This window comes from Solanum pennellii, chromosome 10 (assembly GCF_001406875.1).
Source record: "Solanum pennellii chromosome 10, SPENNV200".
NCBI classification, from domain to species: Eukaryota; Viridiplantae; Streptophyta; class Magnoliopsida; order Solanales; family Solanaceae; genus Solanum; species Solanum pennellii.
The window spans coordinates 13,101,048-13,120,712 of NC_028646.1; the positions used below are offsets into that span (position 1 = coordinate 13,101,048).

The 19,665-nt window shown below is 39.2% G+C and overlaps 2 pseudogenes; one reads left to right on the forward strand and one right to left on the reverse strand.

Annotated features, from left to right (window-relative positions):
- LOC114074217 lies at positions 1-634 on the reverse strand (annotated as a pseudogene).
- A 9,225-nt stretch (positions 635-9,859) lies between these two features.
- Positions 9,860-14,536, forward strand: LOC114074218 (annotated as a pseudogene).
- The last annotated feature ends 5,129 nt before the right edge of the window (positions 14,537-19,665 follow it).

Sequence of the window (19,665 nt, forward strand, 5' to 3'; positions counted from 1 at the left end):
TCATGTATAACAACAATTATATAATTGATGTCGATTCATCCAAACTTTTATTCATTATATAGGAAGGCTAACTGATTGCTCGCTGGGAGTTGTATGATCGGTAGCGTCCATGTACGAATCCATAAGAAGGGCGGTGGATAGAAATGGCCTTGTTGTTACTCACTTTCATCTTCAATGGAGTCTGCTCTTTCTTTTTTCTAAGAGTATGACAATGTGATGTTCATGAGGTGTAGGGCTTTGCATATGACATTCATTGGGCTTCTCTCTTTGGGAAACTGCGCCCCGACCTTTTGGAAATAAACCCCTACGGCCGAAGACTAGTGGTAGGTGGTCCTGCCATCTTTCTAAAAAGGGTAACCTTGTGTGTAAGTAAAACAATGAACAGAGGAGAACCCTCAAATGAACTATGTAAGATTAGGGGGGATCCTCAGTAGTTGTGACCCTTTCACTCTTCCATGGACTAATACATGTACCTAATGCTCATACAGGAAAGTTGACTCATAAGTCTGGAAGCTGGGGGGTTGCTTCGAGAAATCCATTCTTTCTAATCCACTCAGGAGGTGCAAACACACCTACACAGATTACAGGTCACCGTTACAAGAATGGAAAGGAAGTTAACAGTACCTAATGACATTCAGGAATGGATGTAAACCCATCAGGAGGGGATAATCAATTCTGTCCTTGTAGAAGTGGCGACCATTCTCATGAACGAAAAGGAATGCGCTGAGGGAAGCCCTATGATTCACTGAAACGACAGCAGGAGTGACTTTTTTCTATCATGTAAAAAGGATCATGAAAGAGGAGACAACCTATTTATGATTACAGCCGAGAAGACTAGTATAAAGAAGGATCAAGAATGTTATATATTTCAGGAGCTAGATTAGTTGGCGATGAACAAGTAAAAATTACCTCAACCAAAATTGATGGAATTGTCCCTAAAGAGGACATTCAGGCTCATTATCGATTAGATATCAGTGGAAACATAAAAAAACAGTTGAATAAAAAAGAAATATGTTGATGAAAATGTATTTATCCCATATCGCACGGAAATGGAAAATTATAGTTTGTTTGATAGGCCCAGAAATGCTTCTTATTGGTTACTTGACCCCTATCGATGTGAATGGATTTTTAGACTATACCCTAGACCACTCACTTCCCTTTTGAGTCTGCTCTTAGGTGCCCTAGCCCGAATAAGGAAAGACGAGGAATAGAAAAGGCTAAGGCAATGAAAGCAAGACTGAGTCCCAATGAGGATGGCACCAAAGTCTTTTCGAGACATTCGTATAATGATGATAACCTTATTGATTTTTCTGAAGAAAGGGCATACTATTTTCAAGAATTTGGCCTCCCTCTACCTTATTCTTTTGAAGGTATGAGACCTTATTGAGGAAAGATCGATACAATAAAGAAAGTACCTACTCACGAGGCCAATACTATAGAAAATTAGGCAAACTCAAGCTCACTTCAAGTTCAAAATAGAATTGTCGTACTTGAAATGAAATTGGATCACCGGCTTGATTTCCTCACTTTCTTTATGTCGGTCGCTAATCGATCGTATGTTGTAACTTATGTCGCAAAGAAATAGATACACTTGTTGATTGGTCTACGATCCACCACACCTTGTATTTCTTGTGTGGTATCATACCACATTGAATGATTCTTCTCCCTTTTCTTTGCGATAGAACTCCCTTGTTTCAGCGGTGCAGCTGCTATTTAATGAAAAAACTTCTTGCTTGTCGATAATAGGAAATAAGCAACTGTAGTAATCAAGTAAGGAAGAAAAAAAAGTCTTAGATGTCGCTAATCCACTGCTTCTTCCTTCATCTTATCTTTTATAATAGCTTAGAAACGAGATCGTGTAAGCCTAGCCCAGTGGTCATCTGTACTAATAGAAGTGTCTATGGTGAAAGTGCTTTCCAATCTATCACGTCGTCTCATCCTTCTAACAATATATTGCGAGGATTCTTAAGAAGCCATTCGTTGTATATTTATATATAGCTTATCCTCTGTTACTATGACACGGTAATAATAACCATATCCAATCAAAGGATTTAGAACAACCCATATAGACCACGTTATAGCCGATATGATTATAAAAGAAGCAACAGATTGATTAAGAGCGCTAGCGCGAAAGCCGTTGCGCTTTAGCGCATCCCCTTACTTGCTAGGGCAAGCACGAGGTCTGGTTCAAGGAAACGTATAACTTAACGGAATGAAAGAGAATTAGTTTATTAAGTTAGTGCGGAAAAATGGAAAAAGGGAATTTAGGCGTTGTTCTCAAGTCCAGTAAACGAAGCTGAGAAGGAAAGCTTACTTGAGAGGATATACCTAACTGAAAGAATATATATTCGATGTCACATATCCGCTGTTGCATATTTATATTCCTATAATCGCTAATTATTACCTTCCTAGATCTCAAAACTGGATGCTAACCCTATATTTATCTGAGTATTATACTAAACGGACTTGCATTTAGTCCATCTTCTCCCAAGTGTATAGAAGTGGAAATCGTACTTCTAACTTTCCCCCTCGAAATGTATTATTTAAGAGCATATCCAGCCCTTCTTATTCCTTCTAAAGCAGATGTTGAACCTCATTATTTAGTGTCTCTATAAAGTTCTAAAGGTGGAAGCGGTTTTGACAAGCGGGACAAAGCTCTTTCAATGGTGATGAAAGAGGGTGAAATGCCTACACGTCAGCCACTCGCCCAAACTGGCGATAGTACTGTAAACCGTTGGCTCGCGATTCAAGAATGTATATTACACGGCTCTATCTAATAGTGATCCATGCGTACTTGATATATCGTTAGCATTCTCTAAATCATGCATGTTGGTTTGTTGTCACGGTAACCTCCTTCGGTTCTATTCGCAGATCAGGAACATTTGTTGGTTGTGAGTTAATTGATCGAACATAAACAAAGGCAGTCACTTTAATAAAAATTAGAATGATAGCATAATGACTTCAGTAAAATTCTAATACTAGAGTAGAGGTATTAGAATGATTGTAAGACCCTCACTTCTAAGACTAGACGGTTACATTCAAAAAAAAAAGGAAGAGAGGGAAAGGCCCTACGTGGTTAAAAAGCTGAAAGAGAAGCTATGGCATCTTCACTGACGTTATTTAGTTATTCGGGATCAAAATTCCCACTAGAGAATACGGGAATTAAGTCATATCAGGGTTATCCTTGTATTGTATTAGCGAGAGGTGGAACCCTTCTTTCTTAAGCAGAAGATTTCGCTCCTATCATTTATGATTGATCAAAGTCTGGTATGTAGAAATCATATTCTCAATCGACTGGCATTGCCCTTCACTTCAAAATCCTCAAAGAAAGCAATCAGAATGTTAGTCTGCACATACTATACTCTCTGAGTTCTTCTCCTTGTATGATTGTTCGATGGGGAATGGGCCAACTCGAAAGGGACCGATTCAATATATGGTGTTGCAGTAAGAAAAAGGAATGATTTTAGGAGGGTAACGCAAATTATGATATATATATCAATAGTTAACGGAAAGGAATAGGCGAGAGGAGAAGTGTTGTTTGCAAGCAAACCTAATAATGCCATGAGGCGGAGAGTCGTTTGATGAAGCCTGCACCCACTAGGAAAAATGCACAATATACCTTGCCAGAGTTTCCAGATAAGGGCTATTAAAAAACATAATAAAAGGCTTCACCAACTACTTTATCAATAAGAATTTGATAAAAGTTCTCCCTGGTCTTCCTCAAAAGTCCAGCTTTAGAGCGCAAGTCAAACTCATGATAGGAGAGCAAAATCACGCACACATGGTTTAGTGGTTTGTTGTGTTATGTGATTTTTATTCTTCTCCAAGATCCGATGCTTCATCTTCTTCTTTTGCTTATTCAAAAATGTACTATTGGATGAAAGATTTCCAAATTTCATTGCAAGGGATGACCGGGCAACTCACTAAAGGGATTCGCTAATGATACATGAGAGAAATTGTCAATTAACGATACTAATTCCGGATGCCTGACACCAGAGGACAAAAGACCCATTACAGATAATAGATAGATGACGACATAGTCAATGTCTCTAATGTAAATAGAATAGGTTAAGTTACGTATGTAAACATCAACTAGACTTTATGGTTAACAACCACTTACTTCTTTGAAACATCAAATCGGGAATAGTATGAGTTCTACGTCAGTAAATAATAATTTGGGTGCCATCAAATCATACGTCCAAAAGTAGAGCACCATTATCTGATCAGGCTAAAGAAAGACTTTAGGAAAAAGTAGATATGAGAAAAGGTTTATACGACAAGAAGAGTGCTTAATTAGTAGACAACACCGGAGGAAGGAAATGCTCGCGAATAAGGATGCACGTTGACTCTGAATGGAAGCTCCCGAGAGGTAAAGAGAAGAAAAGAACAAATGACATCATGCAAAGTTGATTTCTTCTCTCGAGATAGTAGTGAGAAAGTAAAATTCTTTGTCAATCGATGTAGTTCCAAGTCTTCGATGTCCCTCAGAGACTAACAAGAATTTGTAATAATAGAGTAGTAGAATCCAATTGGTGATGAGTGGGAAAAAGTCCCCAGATCTTCTGGTTTGTGATTCGAGTTCAACAGTTTTTTTCGTTAGTTGCTTTTGATTCTATTATAGATGCTACTTACTTAAATATTTCATTTTATTTCAAAAGGTAGCCCATCTATATTTCCTAGCTGAAAGCGGACAAAAAGGGATGTTCCCATAGTGTTACATAGGCTTATATTATCCCCTCCCTCTAACTAAGGGTTCAATACAGTCCCTAGCGTCCCATGATTCAATCTTCCGATTTTTTATATCAGCGAGCTAGACCCCTAAAATGCTCGGCACTTTATGGTGGAAAAACCAATGCTTCCTGCTCGTTCCTAGGTCTTTTTTTTCGCCTTATTTCATTCACTAATTTCTGTAGTTTATTTCTCTTTTATGAATATTTGGTTATGTTGGATGATTGGTGGGTAGTTTGAAGGATTAATGTCGGAGGACAGTTTTTTAAAGCGGGCACACTGTGCGGTATTTTTTATGTTTATATCTGTATTTGTTCTGTAGTTGGATCAACCCTTTTGCTTAGTATGTTGAGGGTGAATTAATGAATGTTTGATTTACCTCTATCGACAGAGGCCCTGCCTAAATTTCTGACCCTTGATTCAAGCTCTGCTCTTGGCCAATGGCCCACCCGATATGTTCGACGTCACATCTCGACCTGTTCATGCTGCGGAGCGAACACATTCTTTGATGATAAAGAAATCCTTTCCTAAAGTGAAAGCGAATTCAACATGGTACATCATATATAAAAAGAAAGGCTTCTGCTTCTTGCTTATCTATGGAATGTCACATTCTTACTCGCCCCTCCAAAAAAGAATTTTACTCTTAGGAAATAAGGGAGACTGTGAATCTACCCCTTTATGTGTTCTATATCAAAGTAAAATAGGGTCTTGACATCTTTCTTATTGGTTTCTTTCAATGCCTTACAATTTGTTCACATTAGGAACCTCTGGTGTTGGATGTAGATTTGGAACTTTAGGATGGACTTCATCACTTTTAATTTAAAGGGAAAGAGGAAGCCTCAGACTTCAACTTCTTTGATGACGACCAAGAAGATATTTCCCAATAGCGGTCCTTCTTTTGTCAAAATTATAAACTAGGTATTTATTCCTCTCCTTCAAGTTTACTGCACCCTTCGGTCAACTAAACCAAGCTCACAGAAAAAAGGAAATCTTTTATGCCGATGTATCGTACTCTCTAGACCAGGTCATCATAAGAAAATAAAAAAAAATCTTTCCAAATTGAGATAAGGAGGGAAGGCGCGCTACACCTAACATAACAGCCAGCTGAAAAACGTTAGCTAGCTAGGCTAGCGCGTAATGGCTTTCCCTTATAGGGGCTGGCTTCTTTAAGCTTCACGCAATCTATACAAGGTGTTTGTTGCTTTCTCTCAGCCACTAGTGGTCGGCATTATTACGTGCTCCTCCTTGCCCCCCTCCTTAAGAGCCCAAAGGTCACCTTTGGATGTTGTTGTAACGCTTTGGTTACGAAGTTTACCGCAGTCTAGTTTTATGTATGGACTCAGTCAGCGAAAGTCCAGTCCCTCCAACTCAATCAACATAAACAACATGTTGTGACCTCTTAGGCTTGGTTTATTTTGTTATAAAAGAAAGTTGGTTTCGTGGTTTCATTGATTAGTACACCTCCATGCTGGTAAGGTCGGGACCGTGGTCATTCGTCTCCAGTATGCCGGCCGATAAGATCTCTAAGATTGACCAGCCAAATCGGTTAGTTTGGCAATTATTTTCTATTGAAAAGTAGTTAGTTGCTTGAGCGAGTCACGTTCTTCTAGGCTCCGCTAGACGACACGACATTTCCGTTCAAACATATATAGGTCGGCCGTATCTGTGACTGTTCCAAAGGATCTAATATTACCACTTAGGTATACATTGCCACGATATTATTCTATAGAAACAGGAAGTTTAGAAGTTCGGCTAGGTTTTTCTGGTGTCGTAGAGGAGAAACTAATGGTTATAACGCATATTCAGTTGTACAGGCATGGCCCCACTGATTCTCTTTAGATCGGATCATCAGAAAGTGCAACCCGGTTCTACTTGACTAAACATGTGCTCCTTCAAGGAGAGAGTTTTCTTTACCCAACTCCCTTTTTATAACAATGCAGAAATCCCCGACCCGAATCGACACTTGTTAGTTTTGAATGAAGAATGAAAAGTGCTCTGCCCTCGCAAGCACCTAATCCTATCAAAAAGTGAGACTTTACAAAACAAGCAAGAAAGAATCTTTCTATCTTATTAGTCAAGGGATAACGAGCAAGAAAGGGGATGCTCAAAGAAGCAAGGGCTTTCGTGCAGCTGTTGCGCCCTTGCTTCTTGCCTTATTTTACTTAGTATAACAACATTTCGCGCTAGGCTCTCACCTTTTCCCTATAATAGAATATTTGGAAGTTGGTAACGACCTTGCCCTTTTTTCAGTCAAAATGAGTCCGCGAGACCCCGGGATATTGGCTTCCACTAATAGTGAACTATTACGGATCGCATCCCGCGCATATTCTACATTATAGCCTGTAACTTATTCAACTTCCGCTTCTGGGAGATCAAACGGAGCTTTATTAGTTTCTGCTAGACGATATATAACGAACATAACCAATACAAGGAACATGAGAATACTGGACCATATCTGCTTAGGCACCATGACAATCTCACTCAAATTACGGGAACCTACACATATTAGTACAGTATACTGGGGTCCCCATCCAGAACCACACGTGCAAGTTTCCCTGCATGTGGTTCGCCCGTGCTTTTTGAGGCATTGTATGTGACTCAACATGGGATAAGAGGGACGAACTGCACACGTTCATATTCAGATAATTGTCCTAGTGAATGGGAAGCGTCTACAAAGCAAAACATTCTTGAAGAGGCAGGGTTGGTTCCTTTTCGGCGCCTGCCTTTATTTATTTAGATGTTGAGGTAAGGCAAGCCCCAGGAAAGTCTAGGTTTTTTCCCAGCTCCATTTCGGTTGGCATCTTGCTCTTTAGGGGGTGGGGTGCTGGTGCAAACTACTCATTGATGTGTTTCGCCAACCCAAGAAGGTCATTTGGTGAGGAGCATTGTTTGAGGGACAAAGTGTGATCGACAAGAAAATCATCGAAGGCAACTTGTGTGCTTTTATCGAATTATTCATGTGGGATGAGCCATTCTCAACCCAAGTGGTGCCCCAATTTGTCCTAGACGATCGTGAAAAGATTCACATAGAGACTGCTTCTATCCGGGAATCTCTTTCAATGTTAGCTAGCGGGGGCGGCTTTCCTATGGTAGTCCCGTTGCGGCTATAAATGGACGTCCCATATCATCTTGATTTGTAAATACTTGTATGTATCCAGCCATGTTAGCTCCACATCGAGCTTTTTAAATAAAGGCTAAAAGGGAACTCATCAGTCAGCATGACCCCTTTCCTATTTCGCTTTGCCGCCTATTAAGAGAATAGGTCCAAAAAAAGCAGCCCGCCTTTCATCGTCTATACTATCTACCATGCAAGAACCAATAGAAAGTATTTTTATGTCCCTCTTCTTACAATCAAGTGGTTAAAATCTCCTCTCTAGATAAGAAGCAGAACGCGCCATCACTTACAACACTTTCCTCTGTCGGGGACTTCCACAAAATGAAAATTGGAGGCATCATCATATGATCCATTTTTGTTGCCCTGTTTTATATCCCGGAGTACCCCTACGGACGATCTGTCACCTAACCTATTTAAACAACCTAAAGTCTTAGCCCTGTCCCATTTTGAAAATGACCCTTTATGGTACGACTTAGTTAGTTATTCTCGCAGTTTAGATAAGATTCAGAACGGGTTGGATTAGGTTTCTGAAAGCATGGTTCTTTACTCCCTACCCCCTTCGATCTCGTCCATTCGTTGGGTGATCCCTTGCTCTCAAATTCGAGTTTTTGCTCATTGTTTAATCCTGTGGGTGAGATTTATGCACATTGCAGTCACCTCTGAGGTTCTTCACTCGTGGATAGCACCAGGACCTTTGTGCCCTGGCCCTTGATCATATAAAGTTGCTCGCCTTATGACCCACAATGAAAAATGAGCCTTGCGATGAGACGCGAACATTACCCATGATGCAGTTCCCTCTGATTCGTTCCTGGGTTGGCTTAGAGGAACATCCGAGCGATTTCCTTCGTGGATCCAAATGCACTCAAAACACGTACAATAAGAATATGACCAATAGAGACTTTATAGGAGGAAATGTATGAGCACGTCCTCGGTCACCCCTCACCATGCTTACGGCTATATACCCCAACCCCAACCCCAACTTGATCTGGACCTGGGTCCTATATCTACTTTTGACTGATAGAAAGTATCTCTTTTTTGTCCCTCCTGACCGAACTCTCCAAAAAATCACAATAAAAAAAGTTATACTTGTTGGGTGAGTAGCTTCGGAAACATTTTAATCTGTGGAGGAGGCTTTGTAGTCCGGATCCTCATAAATGATAGGATCATCCGGCTCATCCTCGAAATCCGAAAGAAATGAGAGACAGAACGGAATCACTTTGTTTCAGTGATATATCTAATCAAACTAAATAGGATTTCAAGAGTTGTCACGATTATTCACATAAATTTCAGTGAACTATTGAAGCTATTAGTGTGATTGATCAGACAAGTACCAAGGAATTTTGGTAGACTTCTTTCATTGGCGAATTAGTTTGCAACAAGTCCTAGTATTAGTATGAGTTTGTTGACCATGTAAAGGTGATCCATCTTGATGACTAATTCCAAGAAAACAAGAAATCAAAACTAATAGTTTTATGTCTGCTCGTTCTCCCCTCTTCAAAACCCAATGAACAACATGATTTTGGCCGTAATTTGTTCAATTTAGCTGATTTAATAATTAGTTAGTTCTTTTATCTTTATGTTTCCACTGATACCTTATCGATAACACACATGAATGGCTTTTTTAGGGCCAATTCCATCGATTTTGGTTGAGGCAATTCTTACTTGTTCATCCGTAACTAATCTAGCTCCTGAAATATATATGATTCTTGATCACTCCTTTTACTAGTCTTGTCGGCTGGAATCATAAATGGGTTGTCTCCTCTTTCATGATCCTTTTTATAGATCAAACTACTGTTAGAGGTCTAAACTTCGCCCTTATTTTTTTCTAAATATTTTAAAGGGGAGCAAAACCCCTTTTTTGCTCCCTCTATTGATAGAAAAAGGGCACTCCTGCTGTCGTTTTAGTGACTCATAGGGCTTCCCTCAGCGCATTATTTTTCATTCTTGAGAATGGTCGCCACTTCTACTAAGATAAGAATGATTATCCCTGCATAATGGGTTTACATCTATCCATGAATGTCGTTGGGTATTTTTAACTTCCCCTCCATTCTTGAAAGTGTCACCTTTAATCCATGTAGGTGTTTTCGTACCCCCTGAGTGGCGAGAAAAAAGGAATTTCTTAAAGCAACCCCCCTAGTTCTAGAACCAAGAGTCAACTTTCTCGTATGAGTATTTGATGCATGTAGAATTTCTTGGAAGAGTGAGAGAGTCAACACTAATAAGGATCCCTCCCCAATATTAAATAGGTCGTATGAGGGTTCACCGTGGTTCATTGTTGTTCTTACACAAAAGGCTACCCTTTGCTGAAAGATCCGCAGCACTACCATGTAAGATCCCGAAGATGACATAGGTGAACTAGAGCCTAAAATTGTGGTCATGATGGTCTAAGGTCCTAATATGGTCTATTATGTGGTATTTAGGCAGTTTTTAAAGTATTGGGTGCATTGCAAGTCAAATGTCAAGGGATGACCAAGACGTTCGACGACTAAGTCACCTAAATGTCTCATATGTGGTTGTATGTGTTTATGTGTAATTCATGAGAATGTGAATTCCTTAAATTATCTTATATTATGTGTATATGTAGTGTTTCAAGTTTCAAGAAGTTTGGAGGTCAAACACTCAAGAATGTTCATGACGTTCGAAAGATGAGCCTTGAAATGACCTTGTGTGTCTAAGCATGTTTCATCAAGTTTTACATGTTCATTTTGAGTGAAATTCATATGAAAGGTCCTAAAATCTTATACGTCATGTTAGGGTAGGAAACGTTTGGGAAAACATCCCTAAGGACCAACCAAGGGTCCTTGAGGAAGGACCCATGTTAACGGCCAAAACTGCCCAAGGCAGTCTCACCGACGTTGGAAATTGATGGCCAGTGGCCTGGTCGACGGGCCTTAGGTGATGGGCGTGGTCTGGTACAAATACTAGGGAGATAATCTACTACTTCCAAGTCTCTCAACCCATCGGTGGAGGACAACACGACCCGTGTGTGGACCTACGCCCCGTCGATGGGCAACCGTCGGTGGACAAAACTTTAGTCCTAGACCACGGACCAGAGAATGGTCCATAGGTTAAGGTAAGGAACTTTGATGGTTCCTTTGGTAGGGACTTAGGCTGGGAAAGGATGATGACGACAATCAGCCTCTGAACTAAAGGACGGGAGGACAGGATGGTCCGTTTTTGGACAAACGGTGCGTTGACTACCCAACCATCGATGGTGTTGGTCCCTGCGCAGGTTCACTGTTAAGTTGGGAAGAGAAGTCACATCACTTCCAAATATAGAGTTTGGCGGTTCCTTAAGGGTCTTTTTGGTATTTTAAGTGTGTATATAAGTCATTAACACTTAGAAGATTTCATTCTTCAAAATCAAAACCCCTAAATACCTTAGAAATTCCCCAAGACTCCATTAAAGCTAAAACTCAAGTAAGATCTTGAATTGGTGAATTGGGTGGAGATTCTTCATCAAAGTGAAGAATTCTTAAAACTCGTTTCATCAAGGAACCCAACTTTCAAAGATGTTTTCTAAACTTTTCTAAAGTTGAATTGACCTATTTCATGATCTACCATGGTTTCTTGCATTAATGGTTTTTAATAATTGTTTAGTGATTTAAATGTGGTTATTAAGGTTATTTTAACTCAATTATCCTATGAACCCATGTAATTGATGAACCCTAGTTTTTGACTAATTTATGGGTTACTTCATATTGGTCTAATGTTTATGGATTCATATGTAGTTTCTTATGGGATTTCTAATGATATAAGGGTGTTACTCAATTGTTATCTAATTGGTCTTAGATTGTTGAATATATATTGAATTGGTTTAGATTTCATTTAGTATTATAGTATATGCATTGAATTGGTGTTCATTGCTATGGGTAAGGGACTTATGATGTTGGATTGGATAATTTGCTATTTGCTTGAAGTGTTGAGAATGAAGAGGTAGTACTCTTCCATATTTCTTCTTAATTACTATTATTTAGACTTCAATTACATTGTGATTGGTTTGTCCACTTATGGTGGCAGTGCTATGTGAATTGATGTGGCCTTGTCGGCGTTATTTTAAGTATATTGATGATCATGGCCTTTTAGGCACTACTTGAAGCTATATGGATATTTTTAGGTTATTAGGTGATGTATGATAATATGTACTTACATGTGAAAGTATGTGTAAGTCTATTGATGATATTTAGGTAATCATGTAATGCTATGACTATGTATTAAGTGTGTAGTCTTAGACTGGATACATGGTTGTTCCTAACTTGGCAATATGAATGTATTATGGTTATTTTGATTATGTTATGATGATGAGTAGTTTGACTAAATTATGGTAAGGGTCATTCCTAAGTGTCTAAAAGATGATATGTTATATGTGCTAAAACGAAGTATGTTGTGTCTTATTTAGGTAGACTTGTTCCCCTTACTTGATGCATGTATGAATATGAATATGTGATGTCTTGACCTAGGAACCTAAAGAGTCTTAGTCTTGAGTGGATGAATGATAAGTTACCTTGAATGATGAAAAAAGGGTCCTTTATGTGAAACCTTGAACCAAGTGGTAAGGTTATGAAACTTGAAGTCGAAAGCTGTAATGGTATCCTTCATGTAATGAATGATGGACTTAAGGTTGATTGTCTGTAATGACATCATATCAATCCTTAGGAAAGTCATGATGAGCTTCTTGTCTCCATAGTGAAATAGCCCTAGTGAACCTTTCTTTTGTAGGGGAAATGTAATTGGGTCATGACAATTATATAGGACCCATTTGTATGAACCTTAGTGTGATTAATCTATGAGAACGAAGGCTAGCACCGGTGAGTTTGGAAAGGGAAGTAGTTTTAGTTAAAAATGAGACTATAATACAAATAAGCCCTTCATATTTCCTTAAGCTACATGGGATGTGTCTAAGTTCTACCATTGGCAAGTAGAACAACCTCATCGGAGTAGGTTAGAACTCCAAATTCCATGTTTTGCTACCATGGTCTATGTCGGTTATTGCATATTATAATTATATGGGATACATATTAGCATTAGAGAAGTTCTATGAGGTTTAGGTGGTGGTATGGGATGCTATCTAGACATTGCACAATAGGCTTTGAAGATGTTAGTAAGAGCCTCTAGGTCTTGTCCAAGACCATTATTTGTATATCTTTTATGTGATGTATGTCTCTTAAATGAACTTATGACTTAATGATATATAATATGTAAAAGAATGAGTACCTAATCTAAAATGACTTAAGGATTCCATAGGTAAAGTGTGAAGAGGGCATAAAGGATCATCTCTTATCTTTGGAAGTCTTGAGAATGACTCTAGTTAGGGAAGTTTAATTGTTATGTTTTGACATGCTCTAAATTTATGAAGTCTTAAGGATTATTTAGGTAGCCTTGAAGAGGGTGTATGGGCGTTCTGTTCTAGAAGTACTTAAGTAAGTCTTTTGATAGCCTTGGTAGGGAGATTGTCATATTATGTATGACTTGTATGTTGATGTATTGTACGTGTGTAGGTGTCTCATTATGAGTAATCTTAAGGATCGTTTAAGCACATCTAGAGAGTGTGTATGGGCGGTCTCTCTTTCTGTGACTTAAGTAAAGCTTAGGATAGGTTTAGTGAGAAGACTACATGTTAGAATGTGTTAAAAAGGAAGTAGGGTAACTCCAATGTAGCAGTAAGTAATTCACTGTACAGTGAAGTGAGTTCACTGGAAAGTGTCTCCTTAATTTGTGATATTTGTTTTAAATATTTTCTTATGTGATTCTAAGTTTCTAAATGTTGTTCTTATGATGATATTATGATGTTTAAATAAAAAGATGCATATTTCCAATAAATGTCCATTTTCATGATTTTATGCATAAGCCATACTTAGTACATGTGGTTGTAATAATTCCATACTTTTATCTATCTATATAGTTATTGGTAGGTGAAAAGCTTCGGGAAGAATACTTGGACTAGAAGATCGTTCAAGAGAAGTTTGAAGTATGTCCTCACTTGACTCGAGGTCATATATGTCTTTTATGTTTCTTATTGAAGTATTGTAATAGACTTAATAATACTATGTTTTCTATTTCGTATGGGTCGTGTCCCAAGTACTCTTGTTTTTTAAGATGATGAGATTGAGACTTAGTATTTCCTATTACTTTTATATGAAAGTATTTTTAAGACTATGATATTGTTTTATGAAAAGTTTTAATTTCGCACTACGTTTCATTTATGTATATGCGATGAATGATATGAAGGGATTGTATGAGACCTCTGAAAGGTCGAGTATGCCGGTCGCAATCCAAGATTGAGCCCTTACTTCTAGGGTGTGGTCTCGGGTTGTGATACACCTACCACTAGTCTTTGGCCAAAGGGTTTTATTGCACAAAAAGGCCGGGGTGCAGGTTTCATAACAGAGAAGCCCATAGATTGTCATATGTGAAGCCCCGCAATTCATTAAGATCATATTGGAATTCTCTCCCAAACAATAAAGAGTAGGCTCCATTGAATACAAGAGTGAGGTACAATAAGGACAGTTCTTTCCACCGCCCTTCTCATGGAGCCGTATGTGGACGTTACCGCTCATACATCTCCCAGCCAAGCATGCTGTTAGCATTCCTCTACAAGGAATGGAAGTGTGGATGAATCGACATCAAATACGATTGTTGTTGTACACGATCTCCATTTTTTTAGTACTAGCTATCAACTCCATTATGTGGTAGAGTGTTCGTCCAAACCCCTACGCAGGAGTCCGTTTTAATTGAGGGGGGGACTCAGAATTGACTCCCCTCGATTCGAGATCCAAAAATTGGTATGGAGTTTATCAAGGGATGCTCTCCCGTGGTGGTACAAGAATTCTCGAGGGCCCAAGCTCCGCATCCTAGCCAATCCCTCGTTGGATCAAGGACCGCCATGATCCTTAGAATCTTGAACTTCACCTGTAATAGGTCTTTTATATATATTTCGACCCGGTACATTATCCCGATAGGGGGAGTATATGAGTATTTGGCTAGGAGCCTCTATTGGACAGACTCAACGAAATCCCCCCTATCACTTCATCCAATCTATATGGATAGGGGATCACTCATAGGGCTTGATTTGATTGACCAACTTCCTTTCCCCGAGGAGCTTCTTGAGTAGCAGGGGGCAAATTTCTTGGTTCTGGTTTTGGCTGATCCACTAACCTTCCCGTTTCCATAGATTTGTTCCATTATTCCAAGAGTACATCAATCCCAAAATGATCCTCTTCAAACTCAGCCCCTCTTGCTTGCCCGGAAGGGCCCGAAAAAGGAATTGATATCCCCACACTAAAACCCAAAATCCCAGAGAGAAGCTGAGAACACAAAATCCCTAAATAGGATAGCAACTAGTTCCTTAGAAAAAAAATATAAATAAAGAGATACTAAATAAAATAAGAATCAAAATAAATATAATAATAAACCGGTATTCTCTTTGAATGAAAACAAAAAAATCTCAAAATAAGGATCAACCCCTTATCACTAAAAGGAACAGCATGAGAAAATTACCAGTTATTAAAATTGGCATTACTCTAAAAGAGAAATTCCCCATAAAGGTTGCAATAAGAGAGAGAACACCTCTAAAGAAAATATGTGACATAATAGGTCAAAATTTATTCTCTTGCTCCTTGTCGGAGGAGCAACATACCGGAAAAAAAGTTCCTCGGGTTCGAACCGATGACTTTCTTAGCCTATTTCTAAAGAGTGAATTGATCAACTTGCATGTGTTAAGCATACCACTGAAGTAGCATGATTATCTTATAACTTTTTCGACTAGCTATAAACTTCAACCCTCCTTATATTACTTAGACGGAGAAATAACTAAGCAAGACTTTCTACCCTGCCTTTTTTTCATAACAAATTGCGAATTACACAGAATTTTACCTTAAACCAAGCCTTTCTGTTCCAAAATCGAGAAAGATCAGTCTGAAGAGTAAGCCTTTTCTTATTATACGATATATTCATCATGGATGATAAAATTCCTCTTGAAAGCGAAGGCAGGAGAAAAGCCTATTGATTCACCAGTTTGCTAACCTATTTTTTGGATACCCTCACTCTGTAACCAAATTTGCGCTCTGTACTTAAAACCACCTTCTTTTAGAAGTTTAGCAGGTGGCGCCTAAACTAGTAAGACTTTTTTGAATCAATAGGCTTACCAGGCTTCTCTGTCTATTCAATTGATTTTGTTGCAGACTCTTCCCCATGCCTATTTCTTGCCCTGGCCGTGTAGTGGAGCGTCCCTCCCCCCTAGGCGTATTGAGATTTTTCCCTGTGCGAGTAAATTTGGTCTCAGGAGGGGAATACGCAGTTCATCGAAACTTTAACCAGAAGAGATAGGCTCGGGTTCCTTGTATAGGTATAAGAAATCTAGTAGAGCTAAATAGAGGTAGACTGTAGTTCTATGCGTACTGAGCTGAGTTCCTTCCCGCAGGGATAAACTATCTTTGCCATACTTCGTTGAAAGGTGAGACTTCCACAAAACAAAGCACGGATAAGAATAATCTTAGTACGCAAGGACTAAGGAACGTAAAGTCACATGACTGTAAGGAAAGGGGTTTAGCGAGGAAATTGGCTCACATATATCTTTGATAAAAGAAGCCGCAAGTTTAGGTAGAAAGAACACACAGTGTCAGAGACATGTATACTTCCTTTTTTGGAACATTTCAAGGTTTTATGCTCTAACTAACCTTCACAACTCTAGGTGTCGTTGTGTCTAAGTGATCATTATTTTTCCATTGTCTGATTGCACTAGGGAGTCACGTAGGATGGTTAAGCCAAGAGCATGAGCGATACTTTCCTTAGCCAACAAATTTTTACATTGACTTCCCTCCAAATATGTCTCAATTCACACCTCCAATACCTTCTCATTATCTTTCTGGTTCTTAGGATAATATTGAGTTGTGGATCCTCAGGACAATCCATTGTGCAACTTCTAAATATAACCTAGAGAGTCCTTCTCTTCGTGAAGAGCTAATGAGTGTGGGATATATATTCAAAACAGAAATGGGTGTGGTCTTCTTGTACCTCCACCTATAGGTCTGTATGTGCCCACCATCTTTATCTTCGTATCCCCTTCCTACCGTGGTCCGCCTCTTTATGATTTCAAAATCTCTCAATATATCACGATTGCCCTATATTATCCAGTCCATTGCCCAGTCTTTATTTTTAAAAAAGTATTGTAGGAGACTTTTAAACAATTATTTCCTGTCTTTCTGGTCCGCTTGCCATATCAGCTGACGTGGAGAAATCAGCTAAGAGCAAGACGGAGTTGTTTTGTAATCAACACTACAGGGGTTCTTGAGATATCCATGTCAAAGAGATAAGGATAGGCTAAGTGTGCCTTGAACCATACCAAGCTCTTCCCATCACCTATTTCTTCTCCCGGCCTTGTAGTGGAGCTTGGCCCCGGCCCTACTCCTATTGAGATCTTTCCCTGTGCGGTAAATTTAGGCTCAAGAGCGGAATACCAGGTTCATCAGAAATTCAACCATAAGAGGTAGGCTTGGGTTCCTGGTATATGTATAAGAAAGGAAGTAGAGATAAATAGAGGTAGATTTTACTTTTATGTGTACTGAGCTGAGGTCCTCCCCATAGGGATAAACTATAACTGGCATACTTCCTTGATAGGCGAGACTTCCACGAAATAAAGAATGGACAGGAATAATTTTAGTACGCAAGGAATGAGGAGTGGAAATCCACATGACTGTAAGGAAAGGGGTTTAGCGAGAAAATTAGCTCACACCTATCTTTAATGAAAGAAGCCACAAGTTTATGTAGAAAAAAAGTCAGTGTCAAAGACATGTATACTTCCTTTTTTGGAAAATTTTAAGGCTTTACGCTCTAACTCACCTTTAAAACTCTAGGTGTCGTCGTGCCTAAGTTATCATTCTTTTTCCACTGTCTGATTGCAGTAGGGAGTCACGTAGGATGGTTAAGACAGGAGAAGGATTGATGCTTTGCTTAGACAACACATCTTCACATTGCCTTCCCTCCAAATATTTCTAAATTCACACCTCCTATCCCTTCTCGTTAGCTCTCTGATACTCACGATAATATTGAAATTTGGATCCTCAAGGCCAGCCATTGTGGAGCTTCTGGATAGCACCAAGAGAGTCCTTCTCTTCTTGAAGATATGATGAGTTTGGATATAATTTCAAGACAAATATGAGTGTGGTCTTCGTGTACCTCCGCCTATAAGGATAGATTCGCCCACCATTTTTAGCTTTGTCTCCCCGTCCAACCGGGTTTCGCCTCTTATTGAACATTCCTATACTAATCTAATTTGTATTAAGACTCCAAAATCATTCAATATATCACGATTACCCTATATCGTCTAGTCCATGGCCCGGTCTTTATTTTGAAAAAGTCTTGCAAGAGAATTTTAAACAGTTCTTTTCGGTCTTTCAGGCCTGGTTGCCTTATCAGGTGACGCTGAGAAAGCAGCTTAGATCAAGATAAATTTTGTTTGTAATCAACACTTCGGGGGTGCTTGAGAGTAACCATATCAAAGAGACAAGGGTACGCTAAGTGTGTCCAGTGCACTACGAATAAAGAACGAAATAGAAGGGGCCTAACCTGTCCTTCCTTGCTCCGGTTGAGGGACATAACTCTCCAATGAATAAGGTTATACATCCCAACAAGAAGCAGACTAAGAGAGTGATTTGGATCTCACATCTTCCACCAGCCTCTTACAATAGGGGCTTTTTTTTAATTGCTTTCCTTCATGTCTGTTGTGGTAGCTACCTGGTAAGCTATCCCCTTTTATTCTATACTCTATTTTTTGCATGCCTGAGGAGGGCCCAACTTTCAAGGTGAGTGAAGTAAGTGGATTTAGGATGTCACTAGGTGCCTAACCCACCTTTATGATACAACTTCTTTCTGCTTTCGGATCTCGTAATAAAGGAAGAAAAGAACAACTTGATCCGCTTGAATAGTTTCCAACCTGGACTGTGAGTTCTTTTTGATTCCCCAATCGCAGCTTGGACTTCCTCATGAAATGAGTTTTTATTCCAAATTTGTATAATTCTATTTTAGACTGAGACTTCTAAACTATAGGCGTAGAGAAGTTCATGACTCCAAAGATTTGTAGTTGGAATCCGCATGTTATATGTGAGGCTTCTTCTAGAGGCACAACTTTTATTCCACGGGTTTTCCATCAACTTATCGTGTTCCAGTAGCCGCACTTGCTACTGTCTTGGTGTTATAAGGCATTATATCTGGCTTAGTAACCCTTTTTCATCTGGTGTACCATGATGGTATGGAAGATGCATTTTGTTTGGCTGTCGGAGGGCACTTCTTCGTCTAAAGCAACAAGGGTTTTAGGAGTTACACCGGTTTGCCTTTTGGCTTGAGTGAATGGACTTAGACAAAGGAACAACTATCGTGCTAGTAGCTTTTAATTGAATTTCAACTTTATGGATTTAGCTTGATAACCTCTATCGAGAAGCTTTCTCTGTCTCTGTCTTAATTCCAACCAATTCACAGACGATGAAAAGAAGTCCTCAAATCCTAAGTACACTAAGTGGGTAAAGACAAAGAAGTTGCTCGTTAGCTGGATCAACGCCACCTTCGGATGGTAAGGACAAGGAGTTGTTGGATGTCAATCTCTTTTCTTTTATGTTGCATGCAACTACCTTCCATCGGCACCTTATTCGCTCTGTTACAACGAAAGAACTAAATAGCAGACCATCAAGAGAGAGTGAACGGGTATCCAAAGCTTCTCGTTTGGAGAAAAATCGTGGTTGAAATGTGGTTGAAAGCAGAAAATAGACAACAAAACGAATGAAAGAAGTTATTTAAATGAAAGCCCCTTATTTTATGTTGGACAACATGGT